The following is a 15,437-nucleotide window of genomic DNA, read 5'->3' as shown; positions in this document are numbered from 1 at the left end:
TCATCCTAACCTCTAACCTTGTTTTAGTTTAAAACCATTCCCCCTTGTCCTGTCATTACCTGACTGATCAAAAAATTGCTCTCCAACTTTTTTATAAGACCCCTTTAAGTACTGGAAAACTGCAATGAGGTCACACCAGAATCTTCTCCAGGCTGAATGTCCTCAGATGTTTTTGTAACCAAATAGGAACCAAACAGGAAAAAAAAATTTTTGAACTTTTTTTTTTAATTTAAAGTAAATTTAATTCTATTGTATTTATTTCCACATAAGTAAATATACAGAAAGTAAAAATATTATAGTTTTTAATGCTTGTGACAGTATATTGAATTAACATAATATCGTACCCTTATTTTACTAAGAATCATGTACTTATAAGTGAATGCACAATTATGTGCTTTATGGATTAAGAAGGATATTAAATAGTTGGCTCTTGGATACTCTTCTACAAGTTATCCTGAAACCTGGCAATTATTTTTTTTTTCTGTCATTACATGATTGCACATATGACAGAACATCTTCAAAGGTTGCTTTGATTTCAGTACTAAAGACTGATCTCTTTCTATGCACAAGTACTACGTGACTTTATGTATGACTATTTTAAGGGGGTGAAACAAAAATACACACAAAAATATAAACAAAATTTAAGTTTAATAATTCAAAACTTTTAGAAGATATATCACTCTTCACCCATTTTTTTTTTCAGATCATGTTTCCAAATGAAGTCCTAGCAGGCATAAAGAAAGCAAAAACCTAAATACATGGTCCACTCCTGCGTAAGTTAAAACATATAGTAAAATCATCTGTAAGCACAAGGACATGATGTCATCTCAGTCTGAACATAACCCCATGAGCACCATGTAACAGAGCAAGAAAAAATAATTTATGTAATCAATGCCTGATCATCAGCTTGCAGAAGGGTCCCCATTGATTTTGCCATTTGATCTTCTATGAACAATTTCAAAGAAATCCCAAAATTATTCCATCAAGCAAATGCCAGGAAAGGATCAAGCTAAAACATTGCCTAATATTCAGGGTAAACACAGGAATGGCATGGATGCTCAGGTCACAGCATGCGATTGCACTGGAAACTGTGAAAACTCTCAGTAATGTCTTTCTACAAGTAAAACCAAAAGCCAGAAACCAGTACATTTTGGCCAGATAAACACTTGGGCTTACAGTCCAGATCTGCACACACATCTAAACACTTTAGTGTTATTTAACATTCTCAACATGAGGTTGGCTTATGAATACTTTTGTTGGAAGAGGGTCTCAGTGCTTCCAGCTTCCAACACCTACTGCTGGCCCACAGCTCCTGCACAGCTGGGTATTTTCATTCTATTTAGCAAAGACACTACGGCTAATTGAAAGCAATGGAGTCTTTTGAAAGGCAAAGAAAGGGGATATTAAACCTTTCCATCTCTTCAAACCAAAATGCTCAGATTCAGTCTCTGCTAGCAATTTTAAAGTAAACAAAGCCACTCTGACAGCAAAATGCATGACAAATCCAGCAAAGAATAATGTTTCCAGTAAAGGCAGTTTACATTTAACTACAGTTAAGCCGCAATACAATCCCTCTTCAGACAGGCAACTACCATTTTCGATAATGCCTCTCATTCCCAGCTGTGGGGATTTTGCAATTCATCTCCTGATGGCTTTCACTCTCAGAGGTGAGGGACCTGGATTAATTCATTTCACTAAGCACTAAATAAGAAAGTAAGTAAGTAAATAAATAAAATGCAGCTCCTCTCCCTCCTTGACTGTGCCAACCTTAGGTGAATGGTACAAGTAATTAGCCCTGACCTGTGCTTCCAGCGCTGTCCTTACCCAGAAAAGTTAGAGAATTTATTAAGGAAATCACATACCTGCTTTCAATTACTCCATTGTATTGAGCTATACTTTCCCCCCCCCCCCCTCCTGGAAAAGAAACTTATCAGTGCATTCAGCCTCCTCCAAATTTGCACACTAGCATAGCCAGTCACTTGAAAAGAAGGTTCATCAGAACTACTGCTCTGGTCCCACCCCAGGCAGTGAAGGAGTGGTGCTAGTGGGAGTGGAATGACCTAGCTTGTACTCAAACGCTCGGTCATCTGGAGAGGAGCCTGCATCCCTGAAAGCTTGCTTGTTTAGTTTTGTTGTTGTTGTTGTTCTCCTCCAACTGTGGTAATCTAAGGTGCAATCTCTCCCAACCTTGCACATATTTTAGGTGAACACTATTAAAACACCATAAGTAAGTCCAACACCACTGGTGATACCTACCAAGAGAAAGATTATTAAAAATGTCAGAGGCTGGACATTTTACAAAAAAAAAAAAAAAAAAAAATATTTATTTCTAACTGCTGATTCATGACCTTGTAGTATGATGTCAGAAAAGAAAGCTATAACACTGAAAGTTCAATAGGATGGTGAACCGAAACTCGTGATTTAAAAAAAAAATAAAAATCTGCATTTTTGTGCTTTATTTGAGAAAGATATTCCCAAAAATATATAAAAAATAAATAAATAAAATAACTTCAAGCTCTTGTTTTATAAGTACAGGAAGCTTTTTTTGAAAGGAAGATGCTCATTAATGCACTGATGACAATCTTAAATATTGTAAGATTCAAAAGAAATGTATGAACCAATTTTCCATCTTGGAAACTCTTTTTTTTCATACATGAGAAAACGTCTTCACAAAACAAGGGTCCTAGGGTGTTTAAGACTCCACTCATAAAACATGTCGCTAAAGGAAAAAAAAATCTAAAAGAGCATATTTTGTACATCACAAAACGTTTCTTTTTTGTTGATTTGTCAATGTTCCATAATATTGAACTAAAACAACGTCTTCAACAATGTGAAAAGTGGGAGAGAAAAAAAATCTCTCTTGAACAAGATCTGATGTGACTTTGCAGTCATGTTTATTCTCTAAAGAAATGCTTTTTTTTTTTTTTCATGAGAAAGTAAACTTTTGTTGGGGATGAAACACCGCAGAACAGTAGTAAATGTTTAACCAGGGAGTCTTACAAAAGCTTTTCCAGTTTCTCACTGATCCAGTACCCTCTTTATCTGAACATCTTGTCTGTGCATTTTACAGATTTCCTAGCTGCTATAATTCTTCCAGACTGATAGCTCCCAGCAGCGCTGGGTAGCAGCAGGGCCTCATTGTACCAGCCACAATACAAAGCACAATGGCAGGCGTTTTATCTGCCCCAAATTGCTTATAATCCAGCGGCCGTGATGCACAGCTCACTGCTTATAGCACAATCACAGCTGGGAAACAGGACGTTGTTTCGTAACGTTGCTACCATCTCACACAAAGAGTTAAAGGCCTGTTTGTCAATCCAGAGCAAAAAGGTTTCCTTTTGAAAGCAATCAAGCATTTGAAATCTCTCTAGCCACTGACTATTCAGGAAACCAAAATATTATCCAGGACACAGCCTCCACTTTTACCAAAGAAGCAACATGCTTCACAGTCCTCTGGCATCGGAATCATTTTAGGTACAGTTATGTCATTTGGCAAAAGCAGCCGAGGCTTTTCCCTCCCTGGGCAGTATTTTTGCTCCCAGACTGCAAATGATCATAATTTCATAAGCATCAGTGTAGAAGGGAGTATGGGGGGAGGCGGGCAGGGGGAATAAATCATGTTGGCTGTTTTCTGTAAGTAGGAAACTGCAAACTGACTACAGAAGTTGCTTGTTGAATACCAGGAATAAATCTCCTGGTTTTGTTTCCACCTTCCATTTTAAAATCAGACTTTTTACATACACGCTCGCCTGCAAGGCTGGGACCTCTTAGTGATCTTTAGTCTGAATGAGCTGGGAACTGCAGTCTCTGACACACTACGGCTTAACCACAGGGTTGCTAATTTTGTCTTTTAGGCATAACTAATAATGGTTTTTAAATGAAGCTGATGCAGAAGCACTGCTGTTTCTGTCCATACCTCGCACACACAGAAGATTTTCGCTTCTTCAGAGCTAATTCAGCATTTACCCGAATTATGTAAATGAGACTGTCTAACAAGAAAGAAGAAAAACTTAAAGCATCTGCTTTAGAGGAAACTTCTGTTCTGCTGACAGTGGATCTCTTTCAAAATGTTTGTCTCCCAGCACTCAACCCTGACCCTCCATCCCCTGGCTAAAGATGGAGTTTGGACAAATCTTTCTCTTCAAGCAGTAATAAAAGGATTAAAAAAAGTTATCATACAAAAACCTGATACATGAAGAATGGCTACTACTTAACACCTGCTTAACTATTACATCCAGGCTATGTCTTTTCTAAAGGCAGTTTTGATTTTTCTCCAAGAGCATTTCGGAATGGATGCACTATCTGAAACCAGGTGACGATGTCTCTGCAGCCCAAGGTATTTCATTTCAGCTTTCATGATTAACAAGCACACTGAAAGCACTGTGAAGGTATTGGAAGAGCAGTGGGTTTGTCAGGTGCTCTTGCTCTCTTACATGTATGTTTGTGGCAGAGGTAATGGAAGGCCAACACTAATTATGCTGATATTGTGCAAATTAGAAAGCCACAGGTAGAAAGCTTTGGGGGAAAATAGTATAAATATGCCACATGGAAACATGAGGTACAGTCACAAGCTACATTTTCTTTTATTTCTTGCAGCAAGTTTCATGAATGAGAGAGAAAGCCTCCAGGGTACAGGTTTGCTAAATGCACCTCGTTGAGGATGAAGCCAGCTTTGCTCTTTCTTCATAGTTGACTTTCAACTGCCAGACTTTGATGGCAGAATTCATCAAGCTTCTGTCTGCTTTCAGAAGAAACACCCCTTATAATATTACTCTTTGGCCATTATTATCATTTCTAACTGTTTCAAAAAACACAGAGAGCAATTCAGGCGCTATGCTTTGTCAGAGGCAGGGCTGCGTAGAGTGGGTGAGGAAAACACAAGAACATCCCATTAAGCCTGACCTCCACACATGCAGCAGCACTGACCTGGACACGGATACTGCCGTGGGCACTAGCACTCTCTGGGGTAGCTGCTGATCTTTTGAACTCCAGCTTGGAAACAAATTCCTAAGGTGACCTGAAAGCCTAAGGGTCTGCACAGCTCTAGCACATGTACAGTCTACATGATACAGGATATGTCCTGATGGAGAGACAGTATTAGGTAACCAGTATTAAAGGAAAAGCAGCACTGAAGGGAAGGGCGGAGGATGAGTAAGGAGGAGGAGAAGGAAGGAAAGAGAAGAAATCCCCAAAGGAGAGACCCGGGAGATGAATTAGCAGAGGAGAGAGTCAGTGGATTCATTTTTGCTTGTCTGCCCAGACCTTGGTAAAGCTTGTAGGCTCAGTTTACTATATTTAGAAATGGATGTCTCCCTGCAGGTTTAGTCAGTGATTTGATCTTGCTGCAGGAAGAGAAATGGAGAGGACAGAACATCCTCCCGCTCTGCCAGCACTGAAATTATATTTTAGATACATATAAGCCAAAATAAAAGACTCACACAGTTTTGAATCTGGATGTGGAATTAAATATACTTACATAATTTCAACATTAACGGTTGGGCATGAAAAAGCAATCATTCCTATTTCCTGATCAAATCTAGTCTCTGAAATCTAATGTAGTTTCCCAGAAAAAGCTGGCAGGTAGGCTGGATTTCACTCTGAGATACCACTGTTCTCCTTCCCTTCACACCCCACCATGTCTTTACAACAGAAACAAACCAAAACTGTTTGCAAATTACCAATAAAACAAACATCTTGCTTTTTAGTAACAGGGTTTAGTGGTAGACCTGTCAGTGATAGGTTAAAGGTTGGACTAGAAGGTCTTAGAGATCTTTTCCAACCTGAATGGTTCTATAATTCTATGAAAGCATAAATCCCAACAGATTTTTAATACAAACAAACAAAAACAATAAATGTGTTTCTGACGCAAAACCCACTCCATTATTTGGCTGTGCCGTCTTTATGCCAGCTGAGCAAGGGAAAATTGGGGTTAAATTAAGAGATGCTCTCAGCTACTTGATATCAATTCAATGGTAAAGCACAGCTGGAAGAGACAGCTGCCTATTAAAGCCACAAGGAAAATAGATGTATTCTGAGGGAGAGGGGAGGGGTTCCTGCTTGACAACATTAAATTCAAGTGGTCTGCAGGGAACTTTCACTTTGAGAGCACTGAACAGCAAAGGCTGTCCAGAATGGATACAAATACATTGTCAAGCTGCTGTGACAGACCCATTATGGGTGAGCAGCTTAGCAAAATGAACTTGATCTAAACTGTCTCACAATATAAATGCCACTAGTGCAGAAGGGCTTGAGCATCTGACTGTGCCAACCTTTGCTGAGGTCAGCAGGAGAATGCTGGCAGCAAAGAAAAGTGGCAGGTCAAGGAAAGCCTTGCCCACAAAGCCACCACCCAAGGAAAGACCCTTTGTTATGTGCCAGTGCTGACCCACTGCAAGACTACACTTTTTCCAACAGACGTGCCCTCACAGTTGCTCTCTTCTTGTCCAACTACAGAAAGAAAATTTAAATGCAGTTACAGAAAATAAGCAACACATCTGTTTGCATATGCAGGTTTCCCAAGTTACATCAAAACCTTACAGCACATGACAATTTTTATTATCACAAACTACTGAAAGATCAGGAAAAGGATGAAGACTTAGTGTTGGTAGCAACTTGAAACTTGTTAAGTTCCATTTCCACAGAGGTGTTAGCAGTAATGCTTGTGAACTCATACTTAGCAGTATGCATGTGATATGCATGGGTAAATGAAGGCTAAAGCCTCGTTTTTTATTTTTTATTTTTTTAGTTCTCTAACAGAATATCCAACACAAAAATAAGTTTTACAATAACAGTTAAAGACATGTTGCAACTTTTATTCACAGTTATGAGATTATTCAGGAAAAAGTGTTTCAGCATATGCTTATGTCCCTTTAAAGTCTCAAGAACGTGCTTTACTGATCTCTGCATCCATGGCATCAGTAACTCAACAGCAAAATTCAAGGGATCTTCAGAATAACCATAGGTGGCAGGATAGGGACTGAAAAAAGGTGAAGTATATTATTGCAGCTCTTCAGGAGGGCTTTTCTCATACTGTGATGCATTTATTAGAAAATACAGAGTCATTTGCAAGATATCCTATTATTTATTTCCTTTAAAGCAAAAAGCTTTATCCCTCTTTTCAGATCTATCCATTTATTGCAAAGGAACTGTCAGAACAGACAGAAGTTTCAGAGATGTCTTGGTAACTCAGCACAAGACCAGCATTGCTGTACATGTAGATTCAAGTGTAGAGACATGGGAAAAGCACATCAGATCAAAGGCTCAACCAAATATGCCCTGTTAGCCAAAAGGAGAAACTGAAGTGCAGTAGGTGCACTCATCATAAAACTACAGACTACTAGTTTATTAAGATTAAACCTTGGCCTTACTCCACATTACATGTTTGATGCCACAGGATAGGAAGAATAACAGGGATTCCCTCCTAGGTGAGGGCCAGCTAGACCCACACACTGCTCCACTGATTAACTACTATTGAGAAATCAGGCAAAAGCAAAGTTTCATGCACAAACCAGGTCACACAAACATCACTTCTCTTTCCTCTCTCTTTCTGTTTTCATCTCTCCCTCTTTTTCAATGCTAGATCACCACTGATCCATCTATGAGTGAAGCCTTACTACAGAAACACTGTTTTTAACCTCCACCCAATAAACAGACAGCTGACTCTATGTCTGCTAACCCAAGCCAAGCTCCAACAGTGAGTTTCATCCCACCACAATGTGGCCAGTGTTTCACGGCTTGTTCATGGGATGAGGATTCCTCAGTCATGTCTAGGAGCTGGTCAATATTTATCATACAAACTAAACACTTTCTCACACAGTCGCCCAAAGAGCTCTAAAGCCACCTGGGTAGTTCAGCAATCATCTCCTCTGCTCCCCTCCCTCACCTTACTGACACATTTTTTAGAGCAAGATATACAGTGTGTAATACAATACAGATTTTATCATCTATACACCTCAGTATCTGCAGGAGTGAACATCTTCGTAAAAGTTCTAGCTTTGGAGGGTTTTTGAAAAAGGGCATTTGCTTCTTTTATACGAGCCAAGCCTTCACTGGTGGTGCTTGTTGCTGTTGTTGGGTTTAAAATCAGAACTAGCTATAGTTGTCACGAACTCTGATTAGATACCCAATCTAAGAGACTGAAAATTTTGCACATAAGTCTCAAAGGACTGCATTAGATTACCAGTAAATATTTGATGAAAGTACATGCTCTCCAATTTTTCAGTGTGTCCATATTAAAGGAAAAGAGATATCAACTTCTGGAAACATTCTCTAAACTAAGTTAACATCATCAAGCCATGACCTTATCAGATAGGATAAAGAAAGAGCCATTAACATAAGCTGCTAGGCTTCCATGAAACCAAAGAAAATAATGAGGCATCAGGCAGAATGGTGTTAACTAAAAATCAAATTAATAATAATAATAATAAATAAACTAATACAACAGCCTCTAGTATTTGCTGTGCATATAATATCAGGTTGTTAATTTTACTGACATCTTTCTGAACCTCTGCATATTACAGTGTCCCCTACCAGAAACAACGCTGGCAGAACTGAAATAGGCTCATTTTCAGGAGCTCTGTCTCCACTAAAATTTTATTGGAGTTTTCCTCAATTCCCAGTTCATCTCTGTGAGGAACAGTACTCAGTGTGCTGAACTGTAAATAGAGTTATTAGTGTAATAAATCGTTCTAATAATCAATTTAAAAGCAAAACAATGCAGGAAAAAAATAACTAGAGGAGTGCTATTAAGAATAAAACCTGGCTATTTCTAAATCTTTTCATATGTTCAATTATACTGGTTAGCACATGCTAAGCATGTTAAAGACATTGTGTTAAAAAAAATAAAAAAGAACCACCACGGTTCAGCAGGATATGCTCTATGGCAACCTCCTTTTTAATGAAAACCTGTAAAGTAGATGAAGATCATCTTGTGATGACTAATTCTTAAACTTGGACTGGCTCTGACTTCTTTTATATGTAGTGTGTGTTAACTGTACAATTTACCTTATTCAGCACCTCTCACTTGCTTGAACTCTACATGGAAGATGTTCTTCCATTTTTTAAACGTATCATCTATTGGCATTATTTCTTAAAAGATAAACAAATTTTTACAATTTCCTCTGGCAAATTAGATTCCCTTTTGCCATCCTTAGAGAACCTGACTGAACCTGGCCTCTACATCTATGATTTCTTATCTGTTTCCTCGACAAGCTACATAAATGGTAATTAAGGCAGGATGAATCAAGGAAAGCTACTATCACAACAGGTAATGAAACAGTAGGAACAAGAGCAACCCAGTGAAACGAGCCAGGGATAACAAAGGACATTTTAAATAATATTTCTTCACCTTCCCATCCCCAGCAGCTTCTCACTGTAGTTCCTTCTCCATAACCTCTGCCTCTGGGCTCTCACTTCAGGATTCATCCTCTCACTCTTAGCTCTGTATTTTCAGCTTCCAGGAATTTCTTTCCCTGAGCCAGCTGCCCATACCTGCCTTCTGCTTTCAACAAAGTGCTCTTCTTGCAACAATGAAAGTCTCTCCATCCCTCTCCCCAATAATGAGTTCTCTACACATCAGATCCACTGGCTGACATCTATTTTCCTGATTCCTTTTTTTTTTTTTTTTTTTAGGACATTAATAATGGTACTTGAAAAAAATTTAAGTTCCATGATCTGACAGTATTGCATGTGTCATAGAACTGTTATTCTATCACCCGTCTGAGTTCCAGCCTGCTGCAAAATTTGTGTGCCATTTCCTCAGGATCAGACCTGATGGGCCAAATCAGGCTTTGTATAAAAGAAGGCTGTCCTGAGATGTTGTGGAGTCTCCATCCCTGGAGATTTTCAAAAGCTGCCAGGACATGGTCTTGGACAGCCTGCTCCGGGTGTCCCTGCTGGAGGAAGGGGTTGGACCAGATGACCTCCAGAGGTCCCTGCCAACCTCAGCCGTTCTGTGAGTCTGCATTAAAAGCATTGGATACTTGCTTCTGACATGGTGAGGGAAAAATTGATCATGTAATTTTAGCCCCTTTTATGGAAGGATCTATTTATAAAATGCCTACATCTTTATGACACGAGGAGATACCTACACAGACACAAAGAGGAAAACCTCTCTGAAAAGATGAGCTCTAGTAGTGTCATCTGTTGAGACGAATCCTTCCATTTCTGCAAGGAAGAAAAGATCCACATATTTCTGCAGGACTATTTCCTTCCTCTGCTTCCCATAAGAAAGTAAGAATTTATTTATGCGATCCATAATAAAAACAACACAGCCATGGAAAACCATATCCATTTGACCCACCCAGTGTTACCAATCACTCTCACACAACACTCACATTTCTCTCATCTAATCCTGCAATAGGAGCACATCTCTCAGTCATGGAATTCACGGTCAGACCACATTAAGTGCTTGGCTCTATAATTTATTGCAAGGTGTATTACACACATACAGAGCTATATTTTATAAAGCAAAAGGTTTATTTTGGCTAGGAAGGGACGAGTGTCAGAACAAGAAATCAAAACATACAGACATTTTAGAAGCTACTCAAGCTGTGTGCTCTATGGAATGGATGGCCAGCTGTTCTGGTGCTAAGTATACTATTATATATTTTACATTCCCTATTGTTAAATTTACTGACATTTGTTCATCATCCCAATGATGGACCAGTGCTGGCAGTTTGCCTTTGATGGTCTGTACCAAATTGCCTGAAAGATGCAGCTTAAAACAAAACAAAAAACAACAACAACTACAATATATTTGGTGTCTTGCAGAGAAGCAATTGAAGTAAAATAGTCCGAATGAAACTGTCTCCTACACAGTTTAATAAAGCAAATGCTCTGAAGTATCAACAAGTTCTAGAATCCTACCATCGTGTTCATACTAGTAGAGAAAGAATTCTCTACTTTCAGTTTTAAATCCTAAGCATAAAAACAAAACCAAACAAACAAAAACAGACAACAACTTGTACTGTAAATAGAATTAACAAAATCCTACCAATATGTATTTTTTCTAGATTACTTCAAAAAAGTTCATCTGCAACTTGAAAAATTACATCATTAGGCAGTATCCCACACGGGATTTCAGAGGTGACAAACAGTTATTTGTCATTTCCATATTTTTTCAGATTTCCCAGAAATTTCTACTGCAAGCTTTAGTTCAACTTTGTTTGTCAGATCAACTCCATCCAATTAAATACACTTGTCTACACACACCTGCCTGAGTCAGACAAGAACTACATAACTGCTTCTGACTGCCACAACCTATCCACTAATCACTTCCTCACTCAAGATGAGGTCACATCCTTTCAAATTTTTCTCTACTCTCTCTGGAGCTGGATCAGCCTCACATACTCCAGCCTAAATGAGACCTCTGCTTGGTCATGGCACTGATTCATGACTGTAAGACCAAACTGGCCTGTAGCTTTATGCCCTAAGTATTAAACAACTGCCATGGACAATAAAGTTCAATGAACAGCACCATAAAAAACTCTACCCTTACTTTAGTCTGTCATTTATGAGGTAGCTACATGCTTGGATACCTTCCTTACAACACTGCTCATATGATTAAATAGATGAAGAGAATAGAAAAGAGAAAGAGTGCCACTAAGTAATTTAGCATCACTATTACTACATCCAAACAGTTATCTTTCTATGAGCATGTGCTCTATGTACCAGTTATAATGGATTTTCTGAGCTGTCTCCAGATAAGACCAAAAATCCTTTTTCACACTAAAATATCTTACCAACTTACGCAGCAATCAGGCATACGGAAGCTACGTTTTGTGTTCACTTGTCTCCTGACACATATCGCTTCTGAAATAAAAGCTCATTAATAATAATATAAACCCTGTTTTTGAAGTGTCATTTGGGAGACTGCAAAAGAAGTCAGATCTTCATTTCTCTTCCACCAGCACAGATGCAAAATAAGTAGGATAATACATCTACTTTGTACTTAACATAATAAGACATGCCAAAATAGCTTTAGCTTACCTATCACATCAGATCTCCATGAGCCAAAATTCCACCTCAATCTGAAGAAATCGTGACCTGTTGGATATGAAGCAATCCATTTTCACCAATGATAAAAACTTGTCCTCCTCTACAACAGGCTAGAAAGCCATAGATTTTTGTCAGGAAGAAGAAAAAGCATTTTGTCACCACAGAGAACTTAGCATCCTAAAATTTTCATTTTGCTTTCTCTTACGATTCAAATGTTAACAGGTATCTTAGATTTCCCAATCAGCAACCTGTTTTAATTTTTCATAGAGACTTTCACTGAGATTTGTATCATTAGGATGATGGCATTTAGTTCTAAGAAGTGTCTCAGAGAAAACTAGTCCCACCCAAAGTTTACTAATTAAAAAAAATATAATAAAAATTGTACACACAAATTCTTACAGTGCCAACAGCACCCTTTGAACAAACCTGCAAAGCCTGGAAACCAAAATGTTAATTCCCTCTTCCTTTACTTCTATAGTTCTTGTTTGCGCCTTTCTAAAAGTGACTCTCACAGTGAAAATTTAAAAGAAGGGAAAGGAAAAGAGAGGGGCATGGAAGGAATTAATAAGGACTGTCAGGGAAATAAGAAAAACATCATTTAGATTTTTTATTTTGGAAAATCATCCCTCTGAAAATCATAACCATCACATATTTAGATTTCTTATATTCATACAGCTTAAATGGGATTTACATTAGTTTTGCTGAAATTTCTATAAAGCAAGGCAAATGAGACTCTCTAGCAGCCTGTGTTCTCTAGAAACAAGCAAACATTAGAGGTCTCCAACCTTCATTAACGTAAAACATCGTCAATGTTAAGACTGTTCTTGAAAAGAAAGTGTTTCAAGTTTCATCTCATGCTAATTTTCAACTAGCATGAAAGCAATATAACATGAAATTTTCTTCTTTATGCAATGATACAATGCACGTAATCTACATCTTTCGGTGTATGGAGTTGTGATATACTATGTTAATTGCCTCTGAAGTGAAGCACAAAACATGAATCCACATTTACTGACTTAAATCACTTCACTGACTCCACCTAAGTAACGCAAAAGATCTGGTTTGAGGGTAAGCTGAGAAAAGAAACACAAGTCAAGAAAGTTTAACCTATGACACCAGCCATTGATTTTTCACTCAATCTATATTAACACCGGCCTTCCTATTTTTCCCTTGGTCATATGTGTGTAGGGAACTCCACTACATCAGAACGAGGTCAGTAAGCAAAAGTACAATCCCATTTCCACTCAAGTGAGTGGAAAAACCTCAATTAACTTGATAGGAAGCTATAGCAGAGCCTGAATAGCAAAAGATATCCTGCATGGCTTTTTTTTTTTCCTTTAGGTAAAAATTAAAAATGTAAATATTTTAGTATAGAGGGGGAAAAGGCAGGTATTTGGGAGAGCTGAGAGAGGGGATTATTTCTGTGGTTTTGTTTGTTTGTTTTCAGAGGAGCGAGGTTGACTCATAGCCAAGTGCAAACAAGAAAGTAAAAACTAACACTGTATTATATGCCGCAAGGGAAAAACAACAATCTGGTTTTATAATGCATCAGGAAATTTCCTTAGAAATAATGCTGGCACAGCACACTTGCAAGGCAAAAAGAGGAAAAAGATGCAGAACTGAATAAGCAATTGGGGAAGGAGAAAATTTATAATGGATCAATTAAAGACCATCAAATTTCTAATACTGCACGTAAGAAAATTGCTTTGCTAAACACTTATACCTTTGTATGAGAAAAGTGTTTGTTCTTTCTGCTGATTTGCACCAATTGCTTGCTATTAAAACAATTTTCCTAGGGAACATTTCAATCATTAAAATAGATGAGCTTGTAACTAGCTGGACAATGCTCTGCAGCTCAACTTAAGTGCATCCACTCTTTTTAAACAAACATTCCAAAGCTGTTTTCCCCCTATATGTGAGCTACATATCACTTTATTTTCCATTAACTTCATTCTATCGCTTGACTAACTTTGAAGTAATGTTTGCATTAGTTCCTTGGAAGGAGTCTTTTTTTTTTTTTTTTTTTTTTTTTTTTTTTTTTTTTAATTATGAGGAGCGGGAAATGAAACCAACTCCTGTACTCCCCTGCTGTTCTCAGGGGGATCTATCCCTGCTTTTCCCTGAAGGTGCACAAGTGGCGCGGACATTGGTAGGTGCTCCCAGGAGTGAGGAGGTCTGAGCAGTTTCCCCCTTAGTAACAGCTTCATCTCAGATGGGCTTTCACAGCCTCCTCCTGTGAGGATTTCAAAACGTTTTAAAAGTTGAGTGTCGGTATGAGCACACTGGCATATGAGCTTCACATGTAAGAAGTATTGAAGTATTTGCTAAAGGCTGAACGAAAAATCTTTCATTGTGTTTTAAGACATATAATATCTTTAGGAGTCTTACTCACACCACCTTTATTTTATCTATAGTGCCTTTACATTTATTTAAAATTTTCATTAGAGGACGGTTTATATGAATCAATCTTACCATAACAGAAATATATTCTATTCAGTTATTGACATGTATGGCCATCTAGATAATAAATAAATAAAAATCAAACTCTAAGTTTAATACATATATATTGTTTTTAATTTCAAAACTTATGCTTTCATCAGATAAAGAGCTGAAATATAATTTCATTTTTAGATCAAGATGGAGTTCATGACTCAATCTTCTTTTCCCTCTTTCTTTCCAAAGACCACCACCTTTCAGTGCACAGAATGCCATTATGCCATACTAATGAGGGGATAGTTCCCAGAATTAATTCTGTTAGATGTGCTTGGTTCTCTGTTTGTCTGCAGTACATCTGTGTACAATAGGGAATGTTTTATCTTTGGACTAGACCTTAAGAGAAACACCTCCTGAAAGCTGATATGAATACAAACAGAAAAATGTGCAAGCTGCACAAACCAGCATCCAATTTCTTAAAAGAGTTAAAACTTCCAAAAAGATTATTTTGGTCAGTAATATGGGCAATTCAGCATGCAGTGCTATTCCATTTTCCTCTTAAAGTAGTTTTATGCTTACAGTGTATTTGTAGTTTTTTACTGCCTTAAACTAAAAGTCCTCAACTTCCAGTTATGATGTCTGAGACAAAGCATTAATTTCCAGTTTTAAGTATGGTGCTACAGAACAAATATCATGCTGCCCCTGAGGATACAGGATGGTTAACCCCTGTGCAAAACATTCAAACAAGACACTTGTGACAGTGTAAGGAGAGCAAACCCCAATGACCTGCAAACCCCAAGGACAACCTGCTCTCTCCAACTCAGGGAACAGACAGGCAGACACTGGGAGTCATGCAAGACAATGACCATGTGGGATCCCTGTCATGGATCCCCTAGCCAGTGGATTCCAAGGGCTCCTTTGGGAAATTTTGCTAGCATGAGTTTTAAGAGAAATCCCATGAGGCTGCCTCTCTTTTACTCCGGCCCATAAGGTGATTAAACCCTGTG

General features: G+C 38.1%; 1 protein-coding gene across 19 annotated transcripts in view; it reads right to left on the bottom strand.

Moving 5' to 3' along the window:
- Positions 1-15,437, bottom strand: part of LOC137850783 (poly(rC)-binding protein 3-like) — a 515,321-nt gene that overhangs the window by 302,077 nt on the left and 197,807 nt on the right. For 17 of the 19 annotated variants that reach the window (XM_068671177.1, XM_068671183.1, XM_068671175.1 and 14 more), the window contains one exon: positions 11,989-12,045. The exons of the other annotated variants lie outside the window; for them this stretch is intronic. The gene's annotated coding sequence lies outside the window, so the exon portion shown is untranslated. The remainder of the gene's footprint in view (positions 1-11,988; positions 12,046-15,437) is intronic. 19 annotated transcript variants of the gene reach the window in all.

This window comes from Anas acuta, chromosome 2 (genome assembly GCF_963932015.1).
Source record: "Anas acuta chromosome 2, bAnaAcu1.1, whole genome shotgun sequence".
Taxonomy (NCBI): domain Eukaryota; kingdom Metazoa; phylum Chordata; class Aves; order Anseriformes; family Anatidae; genus Anas; species Anas acuta.
Note: the sequence above shows the minus strand (reverse complement) of the source record. Positions and strands in the feature narration are given on the sequence as shown.